This window comes from Camelus dromedarius, chromosome 10 (assembly GCF_036321535.1).
Source record: "Camelus dromedarius isolate mCamDro1 chromosome 10, mCamDro1.pat, whole genome shotgun sequence".
In the NCBI taxonomy this organism is placed as follows: Eukaryota; Metazoa; Chordata; class Mammalia; order Artiodactyla; family Camelidae; genus Camelus; species Camelus dromedarius.
Window position 1 is genome coordinate 2,984,292 of NC_087445.1, and position 15,252 is coordinate 2,999,543.

At 37.6% G+C, this 15,252-nt stretch overlaps 1 protein-coding gene across 6 annotated transcripts in view; it reads left to right on the forward strand.

Annotated features, from left to right (window-relative positions):
* FANCC (FA complementation group C) overlaps window positions 1–15,252 on the forward strand; it is a 182,042-nt gene that overhangs the window by 79,578 nt on the left and 87,212 nt on the right. The gene's annotated exons all lie outside the window — the stretch shown is intronic.

Here is a 15,252-nt window from a genome sequence, read left to right on the forward strand (position 1 = left end):
TTTCTGACCCATAGTCCCACATGACTGCATATATTTGCATACTTTAAAAGCTGCTGCTTGCAGGCCTTGCCTCCTGCCTTAAACTAGATGCTAACTGAGATCCCTCCCTTTGGGACACTGGCAGGTGTTGGCACAGGCTCAAACCCTAGGAGCTATTAAAAATAAAATAGGCTGCTTGGGCAATCATAAAGGTACAAGAGACAACCAAGGGATAGGGCAAGGTTGAATAAAGGTGAACTTCCTACACAAGTCTACCCCTTCAATGAGAAGGTAGCTGTCTCATCTAATACACAGAAACAAACACAGAGTCATGCAAAATGAGGAAGCAGAGGAGTATGTTCTAAATGAAAGGACCAAATAATGAAACATAGATAAGTAATTATCAGTAGCTCCTGATAAATAATAATTAAATAATAGCTGTATCAGTCAGACAAAATAGACTTTAAAATAAAGACTATAGTAAAAGGCAAGAGCATTACATAGTGACAAAGGGGTCAGTCCACCAAGAGGATATATCAGTTGTAAATATGTATTCACCCAACATAGGAACACCTAAATATGTAAAGCAAATATTAACAGACCTAAAGGGAGAAATAGACAGCAAAGTAGGGGACTTCAGCACCCTACTCATATCAATGGATAGATCATCTAGACAGAAAATCAATACGGAAGCCTCAGCCTTAAATGACACATTAGACCAGATGGACTCAATAGATACGTACAGAACATTCCATTCAAAAGCAGCGGATATTCTCAGGTACATCTGGAACTTTTTACAGGATAGATTATATGTTAGGCCAAAAATGAAGTCTTAAAAGATTTAGGAAAATGGAAATCATATCAAGGATTTCTTGGACCATAATAGTATTAAACTGGTAATCAATTACAAACATAAAACTGGAAAAATTGACAACACACTGCTGAACAACCAAAGAAGTGGCAAAGAAATAAAAAGAGAAATAAAAAAAATGCCTTGAGAAAAATGGAAATACCACATACCAAAACTTACGGGATATAGCAAAAGCAGCTCTAAGAGGGAAGTTCACAGTGATTCATGCCTATCTTAAGAATCAAGAAAAATCTCCAATAAACAGTGTATAACTTTTCACCTCAAATAACTAGGAAAAAGAAGAATAAACAAAGCCCAGAGCCAGTAGAAGGATGGAAATAACAAAGATCAAAGTGGAAATAAGCGAACTGGAAACTAACAAGGCAACAGAGGAGACCAATGAAAGTAAGAGCTGCTGCTTTGAAAAGATAAACACACCTTTAGCTAGACTCACCAAAGAGAGGGCTCAAAGGAATAAAACCAGAAATGAGAGAGGAGACGTGCGCAAAGGATCATAAGAGACCATGAACGATTATATGCCAATAAAATGGACAATCTTGAAGAAATGGATAAATTCCTAGGAACGTACCACCTACCATGACTGAATCATGAAGGACTGGAAAATCTGAATAGATAGACTGATTACTAGGAAGAAGGTTGAATCAGTAATCAAAATCTTCCCAACAAACAAAATTCCAAAATTCTGGAGCAAGATGGCTTCACTGGTGAATTCTACCAAACATTCAAAGAAGAATTGATGCCAATCCTTCACAAACTCTTCCAAAAAAATTGAAGAGGAGGGAATGCTTCATAACTCATTTTATGAGACCAGCATTACCCTGATACCAAATCCAGACAAAAACAGCACAAGAAAAGAAAATTACAGGTCGATATCCCTGATTACCCTGATACCAAATCCAGACAAAAACAGCACAAGAAAAGAAAATTACAGGTCGATATCCCTGATGAAGATGAGATGTAAAAGCCCTCAAGAAAATATTAGCAAACCAAATTCAAGAATACATTAAAAGGATCATATACCATGATCAAGTGGTATTTATTCCAGAATCGTTCAACATCTGCAAATCAGTAAGTATGATACACCACATTAACAAAGTGAAGGATAAAAATCATATGATCCTTTCAATAGATACAGGAAAAACATTTGTCAAGTTCAACATCCATTTGTAATAAAAACTCAACATGGTGGGTATAGAGGGAATGTGCCTCAACATAATAAAGGCCATATGACAAGCTCCCATCAAACATCATACTCAGTGGTGAACAGCTGAAAGCTTTTTCTCTGAGATAAGGAACAAAGAAGGATGCCCATTCTTGTCACTTTTATTCAACATAGTGTTGGAAGTCCTAACAGAGGAATTAGGCAAGAAGAAGAAATAAATGGCATCCAAATTGGAAAGAAAGAAGTAAAACTATGACTGTTGGCAGATGTATAGAGAAAACCCTAAAGACCCCACCAAAAACTGTTAGAAATAAACAAATCCAGTAGAGTTGTAGAACACGAAATCAGCAAACAGAAATCTGTTGTGTCTCTGTACACTAATAATGAACTATCAGAAAGGCAGATTAGGAAAATAATCCCATTTATAATTGCATCAAAAATGATAAAAATACCTAGGAATAAATATAACCAAGGCACTGAAAGACCTGTACTGAAAACGGTGAGACACTAATGAACGAAATTGAAGAAGGCAGAAATAAATGGAAAGATGTACTGTACTTATGGGTTGGAAGAATTCGTATTGTTAGAATGAACATAATACCCAAAGCAACCTACAGATTCAGTGTGATCCCTATCAAAATTCCAATGACATTTTTCACAGAAATAGAACAAACAATCACAGAATGAATGTGGAATCACAGAAGACCCTGGATAGCCAGAGCTCTCTGGAGAAAGAACAAAGCTGGAGGCACATACTCCTTGATTCAAACTATATTACAAAGCTAATAGTAATTAAAATAGTGTGGGATTGCCATAAAAATAGATACATGGATCAGTGGAACCGAATAAGGAGCTCTGAAATAGACCCACACATATATGGTCAATTAATTTAGGCCAAAGAAGCCAAGAGTATGGAATGTCTCTTCAGTAAATGGTCTTGGGGAAACTGGACAGCCACATGTAAAAGAATAAAACTAGACTGTTTCACAGCATACAGAAAAAGTAACTCGAAATGGATTAAAGACTTTAGTATAAGACCTGAATCTATAAAACTCCTAGAAGAAATATAGGTAGTAAGCTCCTTGACATCAGTCTGAGCAGTGATTTTTTTTGGATCTGACCTCAAAAGCAAAGGGAAGAAAAGCAAAACTAAATGAGGACTACATCAAACCGAAAACTTCTGCACAGCAAAGGAGATCATCAACAAAATGGAAAGGCAGTTTACTGACTAGAAGAAAATATTACAAATCATATAAGGGGCTAATATCTAAAATATATAAACATACAACTCAACTGCAAAAAAAAAAAAAACAAAAAAACAGCAGAGGACTTGAATAGACATTTTTCCAAAGAAGACATACAGATGGCCAACAGGCATGTGCAGGCTCAGTGTCACTAATCATCAGATAAACTCAAATCAAAATCGCAATGAATATCACTTCACACCTGTCAGAATGGCTGATATCAGAAACACAAGAAATAACAAGTGTTGAAGAGGTTGTAGAGAGATGGGAACCCTCCTACACTGTTAGTGGGAATGTGAATTGGTGTAGCCACTGGGAAAACAGTATGGAGGGTCCTCAAAAAGTTAAAAATAGAGCTACTATATGACCCAACAATTCTACTTCTGGGTATTTGAGGAAAATAAAAACACTAACTTAAAAAGATAATTGCATCCTCATATTTATTGCAGCATTATTTATAGTAGCCCAGATGTGGAAACAACCTAAATGTCCATCAGTGGATGAAGGATGAAGAAAATGTGGTGAATATATACAATGGAATACTATTCAGCCATAAAAGAGTGGAATCTTGCCATTTGTGACAACATGGATGGACCTTGAGGGCATTGTGCTAAGTGAAATATGTCAGAGAAAGACAAATACCATATGATCTCACTTATATGTGGAATCTAAAAAATAAACAAACAAAAAAACCCAGGCTCATAGATACAGAGAACACTTATGCTTGCCAAAGGGGAGGGATTTTGAGGGGTGGGTAAATAGGTGAAGAGGGTTAAAAGGGACAAATCTCCAGTTATAAAATAAGCCATAGAGATGCAATGTATAGTATGGTGACTATATTGCATGTTTGAGAGTTGCTAAGAGAGTAAATCTTCAAAGTCCTTATCACAAGAAAAAAAAATATAAGTATGTATAGTGACATGGTAACTAGACTTATTGTGGTGATCATTTCCCAATATATAAAAATATGGAATCATTATGTTGTGCACTTAGACAAAAAATGTGGTTCTTGAGTGAACCCCCCAATTGTATGTTTTATCTTTAGTGTAACACATTGTCCGGGCATCCTACCGAGAGCATCTCACATTGTCAGAAAACCAGTGTTCCCAGAGATGATGGTGTTGTGTAGACAAGCAGGGGACTCAGAAGAAACAGGCAGTAGGTTTGATGCAGCACAAGTGCATTAGGCATTGGTCAGCCAAGGGGAAGACACCAATACTTTGGAAACATGATTATGTCTAAGCTATTGGTAATTTGTTATTTGTTGTTGTGTTGGTTGGGATTTGAAAATGCTAGCCTAATGTGACTGAGATATAGAAACTTAGGGAAAGAATTATTGCCCACATTTGAATGGTACTTTAAAAGGCAAAATAGCATTTTCCTGGGAGTGATTAGTGAAACATAGCAGAGGCAAGATGAAATTCAGGATCAAAGCTGGGATAAAGTTTTATTTGTCCAAAGGATGCTATGAATAAATAGCGAATTTAAGAAAATACTTAAAATTTCTTACAAGTTGCTTTAATTCATACTTGACTCATAGTTGTTTTTTTTGCCACCACTCATTACGGAAGACACATTTTGAAGACGATATCTTTAAAGAGTGAAGGCAGCATCATGGTGACACAGGACTTCCCTCAGTTTAGTCTCCCTGTAATATCTGTAATTAGGCAACTATCAATGAACAGAAGTGCCTCTGTGGGATCTAGCACCATACATACACCAGGGGCCCCCGAGTCTCACTGTTGGAGAGCAGAGGGAATGAAAAATGCCCACTGAACTGAGAAGGCACCTTGAGACCAAAAAATGAGGCAGGCAGCTCTCTGTTACCAATGGATCAGTTTATCACAGGGTAACTTTTACTCACATGGTGGGATCTAGATCAGGCAGACAGTGATCAGGGAGCATTCATAGCTGCACTCTGCACTGCTGAGGGGCCAGTGGGACAATTTTACTGTTAATGTAGGGTATGGGGGTAAGTGCTTGGAAACTGGACATGCAGTCCTAAGTTAAGATTTATGAGTAAGTAACTCGTATCATGGGTCCCAGGAATACATCAGAGAAGGTTTTCATTACTGAGGACTAACAGAGTGTTGAATCTACCTGGTCCTAATGATTACTAAACATTGTCTATTAACTACAGAGCCTTGACCACAGGGAAGTGATTCACTGCTCAGCATAGTCCTGTGAAAGGACAGGAGAAACTGTAAGGCCCTAAGGTGGCATCAGTTATGCTGACAACCATATACTCGCCTTCCTGTGCATTGGGTAAGAGGCAGAAAAACTTCCGGTTTGGGTGTGGAATTGGCAGGAGCTTGTGAACCTGCTGCTTTGCTGGGGCACCTGGAAAACACTAATATGGGCAGATACCGATGGATTCAAGAGCCTTGTGGAAGTCTAGGTTTCTAGAGGAGAAATTGTAGTACTCCTTTAGAGAAAAAATTCAAGTTTGGAAGTTTGGGCACGGTGGAGTGGGGCTGTTCCTGTTTTGGCTTCTGTGAGAAAGAACAAGGTGAGAGTGGAGCTCTCTAAGGCAAATGAGTCAGCCCCAGCCGCCACGATGAATTCTGACTTCATGTTGGTATGGACCATGATTTCAGGCATTTGAAGTTTGGAGTAACAGGAAACGACTGGATTTTCAATCAGTCAATAGGACCAAAGCCTGCAGATTTTATAGGAAGAGAATTAGACAAAAATGTTAAAACTTATAGGTTATGTAGTTCTCTTTAAGTGTAAAGTATATTATTTTTGTTATAAAACTGGGAAACTTTGAGCATTCTTATTTATAGACAAGTTGAAATATTCTTGATATCATATATGTATAATGTATAGGCATGCCACTAAACTTAATATTTGGAGACTTGAGAGGGAAAGAGACTCAATTTGATCTGGTTTGAGTATTTATTATCTTCCATTGTCTTTTTTTTTTTATCTTCCATTGTCTTTTTCAACTTCTTATTTGAACCTTACTGACTTTTCCTGAAAATGGAGATTGTAACAGTTTCTACCTCATAAATTTTTAAGATTAAATGAAATAATCTATGTAAAGCCCTTAAAAGATAGAGAAAGGAGGGAAGGAAGGAAGGAAAGAGGAAGAGGAGGGGGAAGGGAAGAACGGAGGGAGGAAGGGAGGAAGGAAGGAAGGAAGGAAAAGACAGAGAAAGAGAAAAGGAATCCTTCCCAGCCTCAGTTTATTTCACTTTTTCGCAGAACCCTGAAGTGAGATTTTAATATATTTGTCACCTCATACTCATTTCCATAGTAGCAGATTGAAATGGCATAAACTAAAAAAATGAGATTCATCACAGGATCTTGCCAAAAGAGAGACTGGCCTGCAAGTGACACTTGTATCCCATTTATAGCTTAGCATATAAGGAAGGATTGGCCAATGTAAGTTTCTTTTAAAAATATCCTTTCCTTTGATTTGCATCCCCATAAAAATTCCTCTTTAAGTCAATTATGAGCTGTATGCCTCTTTTTTTCTCCACGTTTGGAATTTTCAAATATAGTGTGACCTTGATGAATCATTATTTTTAAAAAGCTTGTTTGCAGCCTCCTTTGGAAAACTGACATAACTCAGATACTTTATGGACTTGATTTTTACTTTCTGCAAATATTACATGTAGATCATCTCCGAAGAATAAAGCACAAGTATAAACTAATGTTCTAAAAATAGTGTTTGTTAAGACTTGCATGATTCAAAGGTACAGGCTTAAAATTGAATATAACAAAAAGTCAGATTATTAAAATGGAGTGAAGTTACGCACAGAAGAATTCTCCTACTAAGGTGAAACAGTCCTGCATTGGAGATGATGGTCCTTTTTTCATCCATGGGCCAGATACAATGTAGAAAGCAAGCTTTGTGCTTCTCTGGACTTCTTACACATGAAAGCAGTCTTGACCTGGTAAAGCTGCTCACTTGCATGAAAAGCATTTAGACTCTCTTCTAGGTGACGTTGGCCTCCTCCGACCAGGGACTCAAAGCTCATGTAATATGTTTGCTTGCAGTGTCCACGCTATCTGGAATGGAACACTGGTCACTGGACAGAGAGCTCCTTCGCTGTCCTTCACACTGCTGGGGACAGCAGAGGGCAGAATTTTCTTCATGTGGCCTTGAAAATATATCTCCATTTTTTTCCTGAATTGAAAACTTAAAAAAAAATTTCTTTTACTAAAAAAAAAAAATTAAGAAATCAAATGTTTAAGCAGTCAGCTTAACCAGATGTTAAATTCCACAGAATTGGATTGTGTCTGTTTTGTTTAGCATTATATTTCTAACTTATAGCAGGCACAAAATTTAAAACTGCTGAATGGATTAAAATTAAGCAAATTTTAATCATTCAGAATTTTGTTCATTCTTTTTCCTAAAGTATAGATTACCAGACTTTGATATTATATTTTGAGATGAAGCTGTTACAAGATCAAATATAGAAAGAGCCATGATAGAGGTATAAATTATTGTGTCGTTGGGGGAAGGCAGAGAAATGTATATGCGCATATGCACTAAGTCCTAAGCTTACATCTTCAGGTCAGACCTCTCCTCTCAGCTCCAGACTCATAACTGCTTGTCTCATGTCTCCACTTGGATGTCCAAGAGCGTCTTAAACTAAACATGTCCAAAATGAATTCCTATCTTTTCTCCCAAATTTATTTCTCCTACAGGCCTCCTTAATGGAGGTAAAAGCAACTTTTATCCTTCCTGTTTCTCAGATCAAAAAGTCTGGAATCATCTGTAGCTACTCTTTCCACATCTAATCTATCAACAATTCTGTTGATTCCGTCTGTGAAATACATCCAGGATCTTACTGCTTCTCACCGGCCTCACTGCTTCTGCCACCATCCAAGCCACCATACCTCTCATCAGGACCACTGCCGTATACCTCATCTGTCTTCCTGCTTGCCTCTTGCTCTCCTAGAGTCTCAGTCCAGATGATCTTATTAAAAGCACCTCTGCTCAAAACCTTTCAGTGATTTCCTGTATTGTTTAGAGTGAAATGCATTGTGTGTTTGGCTTACGAGGCTGTCCATGATCTGGCCCTAATGACCTCACTGATCTTCTCTCCCTTTTTCTCTCTTCACCCCGGCCATGCTGGCCTGGTTGTCCTTCACGTGTACCCAGCAACCTCCTCCCTGGGGTTGATGCAAGTGTTTCCACAGCTCTTTGCCAGAGAGCCACATGGTTCTTCTGGCCACAGCTCGTGTGTTGCCTTATCTGGGAGGCCTTCCTCATCATTCTGTCTCAAGTCCTCTCTCTCCTTATTTTGAGTTGTTTTTCTTCTTAGTGCTGATCATCCCCTGGCATACTGATTTTTTTTTTAATCTTCCTGTTACCTCCCAACTAGGTTACAAGTTCCATGAAAGCAGAGATTTTGTTCTAAAGCCTAGAACAGTGCCTGGTACATAGAAAGCATTCAGTAATATTTGCTGAATGAATAAATAAATGAGTATGATTTTAAATAGTAAAATCTGGTGGTGGTGTTGGGTGGGGGGAGGGGGTTTCTACTTGGAAAGAAGAGAATGAATAGACAGAAGGTTGGACATGGCCAAGAAAAAAATGGAAACGTCTAAAAGTGAATTTTCCTAAATACATATTTTTTCTAAGTAAGTCTATTTTTTTCCCTAAGTAAATATAAATAAGGTAGTGGCTTTAGTATTGAAAATACATTTGAGAGTATGTTAGGGCAGGACTTAGTACTGATTAGTTGTTAGGAAAGGAGAGAGGAGTAGTTAAGAAAAATGTTGAGGTTTGGGGGAACTAGTAACACCTGTTAGAAACCACTTGAGATACAGGCTATGAGAGGTAGGCAGTTGGAAATCACGTTAGATTCTTAACTCTTAAAACAGATTAAAAAATGTAGCTTAAGGTTCAGTTGGGCTACTCTGGATTTGGTAGACCAATCAGCCAGTTGCAGCTGAGATGAACCACCATAGGGAATAAGCCTTCCTGGCTAAGCACTGTGTAGCAGCAGATCAGAACACACCCTTTCTGTGGGCAAGGCAGGTCCGAAGGGTGCAGGGAGAGGAGCGTGTGGTGCTGGACATTTTTAGTTTCTTCTTCCAAATTGACCAACTAGGTCAGTTCTCCTGGAGAGGCCAGAGTGAGGGGATTGAGAGATGATGCTATAGGTTGGGCTGTTTGGAAATCTGACTTTGAGATGGAGATTGGTGTGCAGGGTGGGTGTGTTCTGGGGGAGTGACAGCTGTGTAAGGAAAAGGAAGGAGGCAGGATTGTGCAGAGGGAAAACTATCTGCATGTCATCTCCACAGAAAGCTCTGCTGTGCCTGCAGGGGTAGAGATGGGAGACCCTACAAAGCTCTCCTGCTTTGGGGAAGAGGACTGGGCCTTTATTCTGTGTCCATCAGTCAATGGGCTATGACTACCCTGGGAAGGGGGTGTGATTTTAGGCAAGGCAGAGATGCTGAGGATGGTATAGACGTGACATCACAACATCCTTCCAGATACCAAAACTGTCCCTTCCCTGCTTTTCCCTCCTGGGGAGTGGGGGAACATTCTGTCTTCTCTGGAAACTTGAGGAGGGAAAATTTGTTTCCCTCTAAGAAAGACTCGTAGGTTTCGGACTTGGGTATCGTGGTGGTTGGTAGTACCATTCACTGAGAAATGTAAGGGGAAGAGATGGCAGGATCCCTGACATAAGCCAAGAAAGGACGTACAAGAGGGAGGAGGAGATCAGGTCATCCTGGCAGCTGCCCCATGTTCCTCTTCTCTGCCTTGTCCTGGAACAGTGCCATGTAGAGACCTGTCTCTCTCCTGCCTTCCCCACTGCTTTTTGTTGTCCCTATATATACATCCTTGGGACCACAGTGTAGGGAGTATAATACTAGTTGAGTCTTCTTCCATTTCTCTTCCTATCTGTTATTGAGTAGAACTGGCTGGGAACAGGCCACTGAGAAAGGAAAAGTGTGGAAAACTTTTTTATAATTTTGCCAATGTATTTTCCTGGGGCTCTGGAAACTACCAAAGCTGTTTGCCATACTGTGTTAGGGTGGTGGAGTCTGGTAGTAGGCTCAATTCAGCAAATACATAAGTAAGTCCGCAAAATGACATTTGCCCTACTAAATATCATGTTTTTGTTTAGTCTGATAAAGTTTTCTCAACATTTCATAGTTTTGCAGTATAAACATGATATTTAGCATTTTGCAGGGCTCTGGAAAATGAAAATCACTGTTATCCTCATTTGCAAGTATTTTAAGTCTATTTGATGTGATCAGCAGTTCATTGCATATATGAAGTCTAATTGTGAGTGTTTTTTATGTCTTTATATGTGCATGTTTTGAGGGGGTGGAAATACGCTGAACTTATTATTAAACTTCCTAGATTGAAAATCTGCTACCTCTGAAGGGGCAAAATGAGATACCATTTGTATTCTTGGCTGGGTTTTTCTGTTTTTCATTTCATTTAGGTGGAGTTCTGCTTATTATAACTCTAAATCCTATCAGGTTGTGTTTTAGTAAGTTGCCACCGCTCAAATAAGCCAGATTAAGACATTTATTGCCAATTAGGAACAGGATGTTTGAGATGTTTAGTGATGTTCTCCGGATGACCTGTTTTATGTTTTCTGTTTGTTTTGTTTTATTTTTGTTTCATGATCATGTTGGCTTTTGCATTAAACTGTAGCTTTAATTGAGTTGGCTTGGTAACTAGAATATTGACCAGATCCCTTCTCCAACGTGCAGCTCCTTTCTCATTCCACGACTCCCCCCCACTCACCCCAGTTCTCTTACTGTGCCCCAACCTGAGTCTGGAGTGAGTGGAATTTTTAGATCTGTGTATTACAGATAAATACGTGTTTCTAAGACATAGGCTCACTGTGTTTCAATCTAAATTGCTTGGATAGTGCTCCTTGGGCTGTTTAGGGATAAATCCCCGTGAAAAGCAAATTGAAACAGTAATATCTCTGGTGGGGGGCTTTTCTTAGTGAATAGCTGCTGAGGAAGGGCTTTGTGGATGTCTGCACTACATGTGGTGGCATGATCTCTACATCTGTTTTGAAGTTCAGTTGCTTCGCAGACCACATGTGTGTTTCTTTAGGGGGCTGACATCACTCCCAGGATCCAGGCACTGTAAGCTGATAACTATAACTGGCTCATTTTTGACCTAGAGATTGTATACTTTGTCTTAGTTTGACTATTGTTCCTATCAGATCTGGTTCTGGTTAGTATTGACAGCATTGGAGTTTCTGTAAATTAGCAGCGTAGCAGAAGAACCAGGCATATTTAAGCCCGTAAATCTTGATTCCCAGATCTTTTAAAAGCTTTGTGATCTGAATAGTTCTTTACTCTGTGGTAGATATAGCAGTGCTTATAAAAATTCTGGCTATAAGAAGGCTTTCATAGTTCAACTGGAAATAAAAAATGACCTCAAGTGAGTCACTCTTTTAAGAATCAGAAGATCCAAATCTGCTCTGGCTCTGCCAGTGGGACGTTTTATGAACCACATACCCTTATTTCCATATCTTAAGTGAAAGATAACAAATACTACATGATTCCACTCACATGAGGAGTCTAGGAGTAGGCAGATTCAGATTCATAAAAAGAAGAGAAGTACAGAGGCTGGAGGAGAAAAAGGGAATTTGTTTTAAAGGGCATAGTTTCAATTTTGTAAGAAGAAAAGGTCTGGAGATCTGTTATTCAACAATGTGAATATACTTAACATTACTGTTCACTTAAAAATGATTAAGGTGGTAAATTTTATGTTATGTTTATTAATCACATTTTAAAGAAATTTTATATTTAGAATGACTAGTGTTACTGTTACTGTTACTGTTAATTGAGTGCTTAGCATGTGCCTTAGATGTATTATCTCAATAAATATTCACAACTCCATGAAGGTAGGTATTGTTACCCTGTTTTATAGATGAGAAAATTCAGATTTAGAGAAGTAATTTACTAGCTAGTAAGCAGCAGACCGTTTCGGACCTAGATGTGACTGTAAAGCCATTTAAAAAATAGAGTGCCAAACCTAAGCCAGATGATCCCTATCTTTTTAGCTCTGAAATCTGTGATTCTAGGATTCTGAGATGTCCCCAGAGATTTTGGATTGAATTGTGTTCCCCCCAAATTCATGTGTTGAAAGTCCAAAATCCTGGGAGGGTGTGTATATATATACACATACACACACACACGCATACATATATATTAATATATATATATATCAGTGGTAGAGTGTGTGCTTAGCATGCACGAGGTCTTGGGTTCAATCCCCAGTACCTCCATTAGAAAGCAAATAACTGAATAAACCTTATTCTCCCCCCAACAAAAAAATAAATAAAAAACACAGAAACAATAAAAAACAAAACCAAACAAGTTAAAAAAAAAACAACCATAAATCCTAGTATCCTACAATGTGACCTTATGTGTAAATAGGATCATTGCAGATGTAATTAGTTAAGATGAGGTCAGCTGGAATAGGGTAGGCCCCTTACCCGAAAGAGTGATGTCCTTATGAAAAGGGAAAATGTGAACACAGAGACAGGCACACAGGGAGAATGACATGTGAAGATAAAAGTAGAGTTTGGGTGATACCTCTGCGCTCCAAGGAATGCTGAAGATTGCCAAGAAACCACCAGAAGCCATGGGAGAGGCAAGGAGCAGATTCCTCCTCATGGTCTCAGAAGGAACAAACCCTGATGACACCTTGCTTTCATCTCTAGCATCTAGAACTGTGAGACGGTAAATTTTTGTGATGTGAGTTTAAGTCACTCAGTTTGTGGTACTTTTTTATAGCAGCCTTAGCACTCTTCTTCTAAAATTTAAAAAAAAACAAAACAAGCAAAAGGAAAAAAAGTTAGCTATATAATTCCTGAGAGTTTATCCCAAGCAATATTCAAATTAAGAAAGGCTCTTAATACATGATGTTTATTATAATAATTTTTTGTGATTAGAAAGAATGGGAAGCAACCCAAATGTCTAAGCATTAGTGAATAACCAAATTCATCTACTTGATGAAATATTGTGTTGTCATTTTGTATAGCCTATGAAATAATGTGAAAATGTGTATAATGTAAATATATTAAAAAGTTGAATGCAAAATGGTTTATACAAAATGATAACAGCTGTGCAAAGTATATATGCATTCACTAAGGTCAGAAGGGAATACAGAAATGAAAAAGCTTTCTGAGGATAGTGGAATCTGGGTGGATTTTTCCTTTTAATGTTTCTTTTAATTTGTTACTTTATTATGTATAATTATGATAATGTACTATTGTGGTTATAATAGTATCTTTTAAAAATCAACTTTATTGAAGCAAATGTTACATAGAATAAAATTTACCCTTTTAAAGCATACAGTTGGATACTTTTAATGTATGCATCCTTATAACTACCATTACAGTCAAGAAATAAAACATTTCTAGTGTCACAGTGTTCTCTATTGCCCTTTTACAGTCCGTCACTCTCTCAGCCCTGGTCTTGGTCAACTGCTGATCTGTTTTCTCTCACCAGAGCTTGGCTTTTTCTTTTCTATGATTCCATGTAAACAGAGTAATATAGTATATGCTCTTTTGTCTAGCATCTTTCATTCAGCATAATGTTTTTTAGATTTATCCATGTTGTGGTTTATCTGAGTAATTGATTCCTTTTTATTATTGAGGTATATATTCCCTTGTATTGATGGACCAATTTGTTTATCCATTTATCTGTTGATATTGGTTTAGATTGTTTCTAATTTTTGGCTATTATGAATAAGTTGCTGTGAACATACTTGTACACGTTTTGTGTAGGCATGTTTTTATTTCTCTTGGATAACTGCTTAATATTGAAATTGCTGGGTTGTGTAATAAGTATACGCTTAATGTTAAGAAACTGTCAAATGGTTTACATTCACACCAGCAGTGTATGAGATTTCCAGTACCTCCACATATTCATCTGTTGTTGTTTTAGTCATTCTTATGGCTGTATAGAGGTCTCCTTTTTGTGGTTTTAATAAGAATTTGGGTGTAGAAATGCCTGTGTGAATCTCTGCTTTCAGGTGTTCTGGGCGTATACCCAAAAGTGGAATTGCTGGATCATGTGATAATAGTCTGTTTAATTTTTTTTGAGGTACCACCAGACTGTTTCCATAGTGACTGGGGCATTTTATTTTCCTACTAGCATTGTGTGAGGTTTCCACTTTCTCCAAAATCCTCCCAATGCATATTATCTTTTGTTTGCTTGTCTATTTGTTTGTTTATTAATATTAGCCATCCTAATGGGAATAAAGTGATTTCTCATTGTGGTTTTAATTTCCATTTTACATATTGATTTGATTTTTTTATGTATTAGCACATACGTTAACATACTAGTTGCCCTCTGTATAATTAACATTTTTAAGACTACAAAGCTTTATTATAACCTGTCCTATAAGCATATAAATAAGAGTTTACAGAATATGCTTGAAATGTTTTAAGAGTCTTTGTTCTCTAATAATTATTATTAAGATTTTTAATTTTTAAGAAATGGTTGTACATCTATGTCAGATCTAGTAGGAAATATTCCAATTGAAGACTGAATGTTTTGGAATGGTTATGCGCAGGCACGCTGCAGCATAACTGCCTGGGTTCCAATGCTAGGTCTGCCACTTATTAGCGTGGTATTGTTACCAAGTCCAAGCTCATACTACTCGAATATTTATTTTATTTTTCATTTCATATAGGCGTATTCCTTTATTTTTAAGTTTTAATGTCTCATTAGCTACTATTTCTAATGTCAGTGTGTTTGCCTATAGAATGTACTATTTTGTTCCCAGTATGCTACTCTAAGATCTGCTCTAAACATAAATAAGAACTGAATTGTTTGGGATTATGTGTAATGACATTGAATAAGGACACAAGAGGCTCCCTTAGGAATATTCTGAGATTTGGACTTGCTGTCTCTTGATTAAGCATAGTTCTGAGCTGTTAGCTAACTTTCCCATAGGTAAGGTATGATCCTATTAAAGCCTTTTGTTCATGTTTAAGTAATTCTAATGCAGTGACATTTGGAGGTAAAAGATTATGACTTAC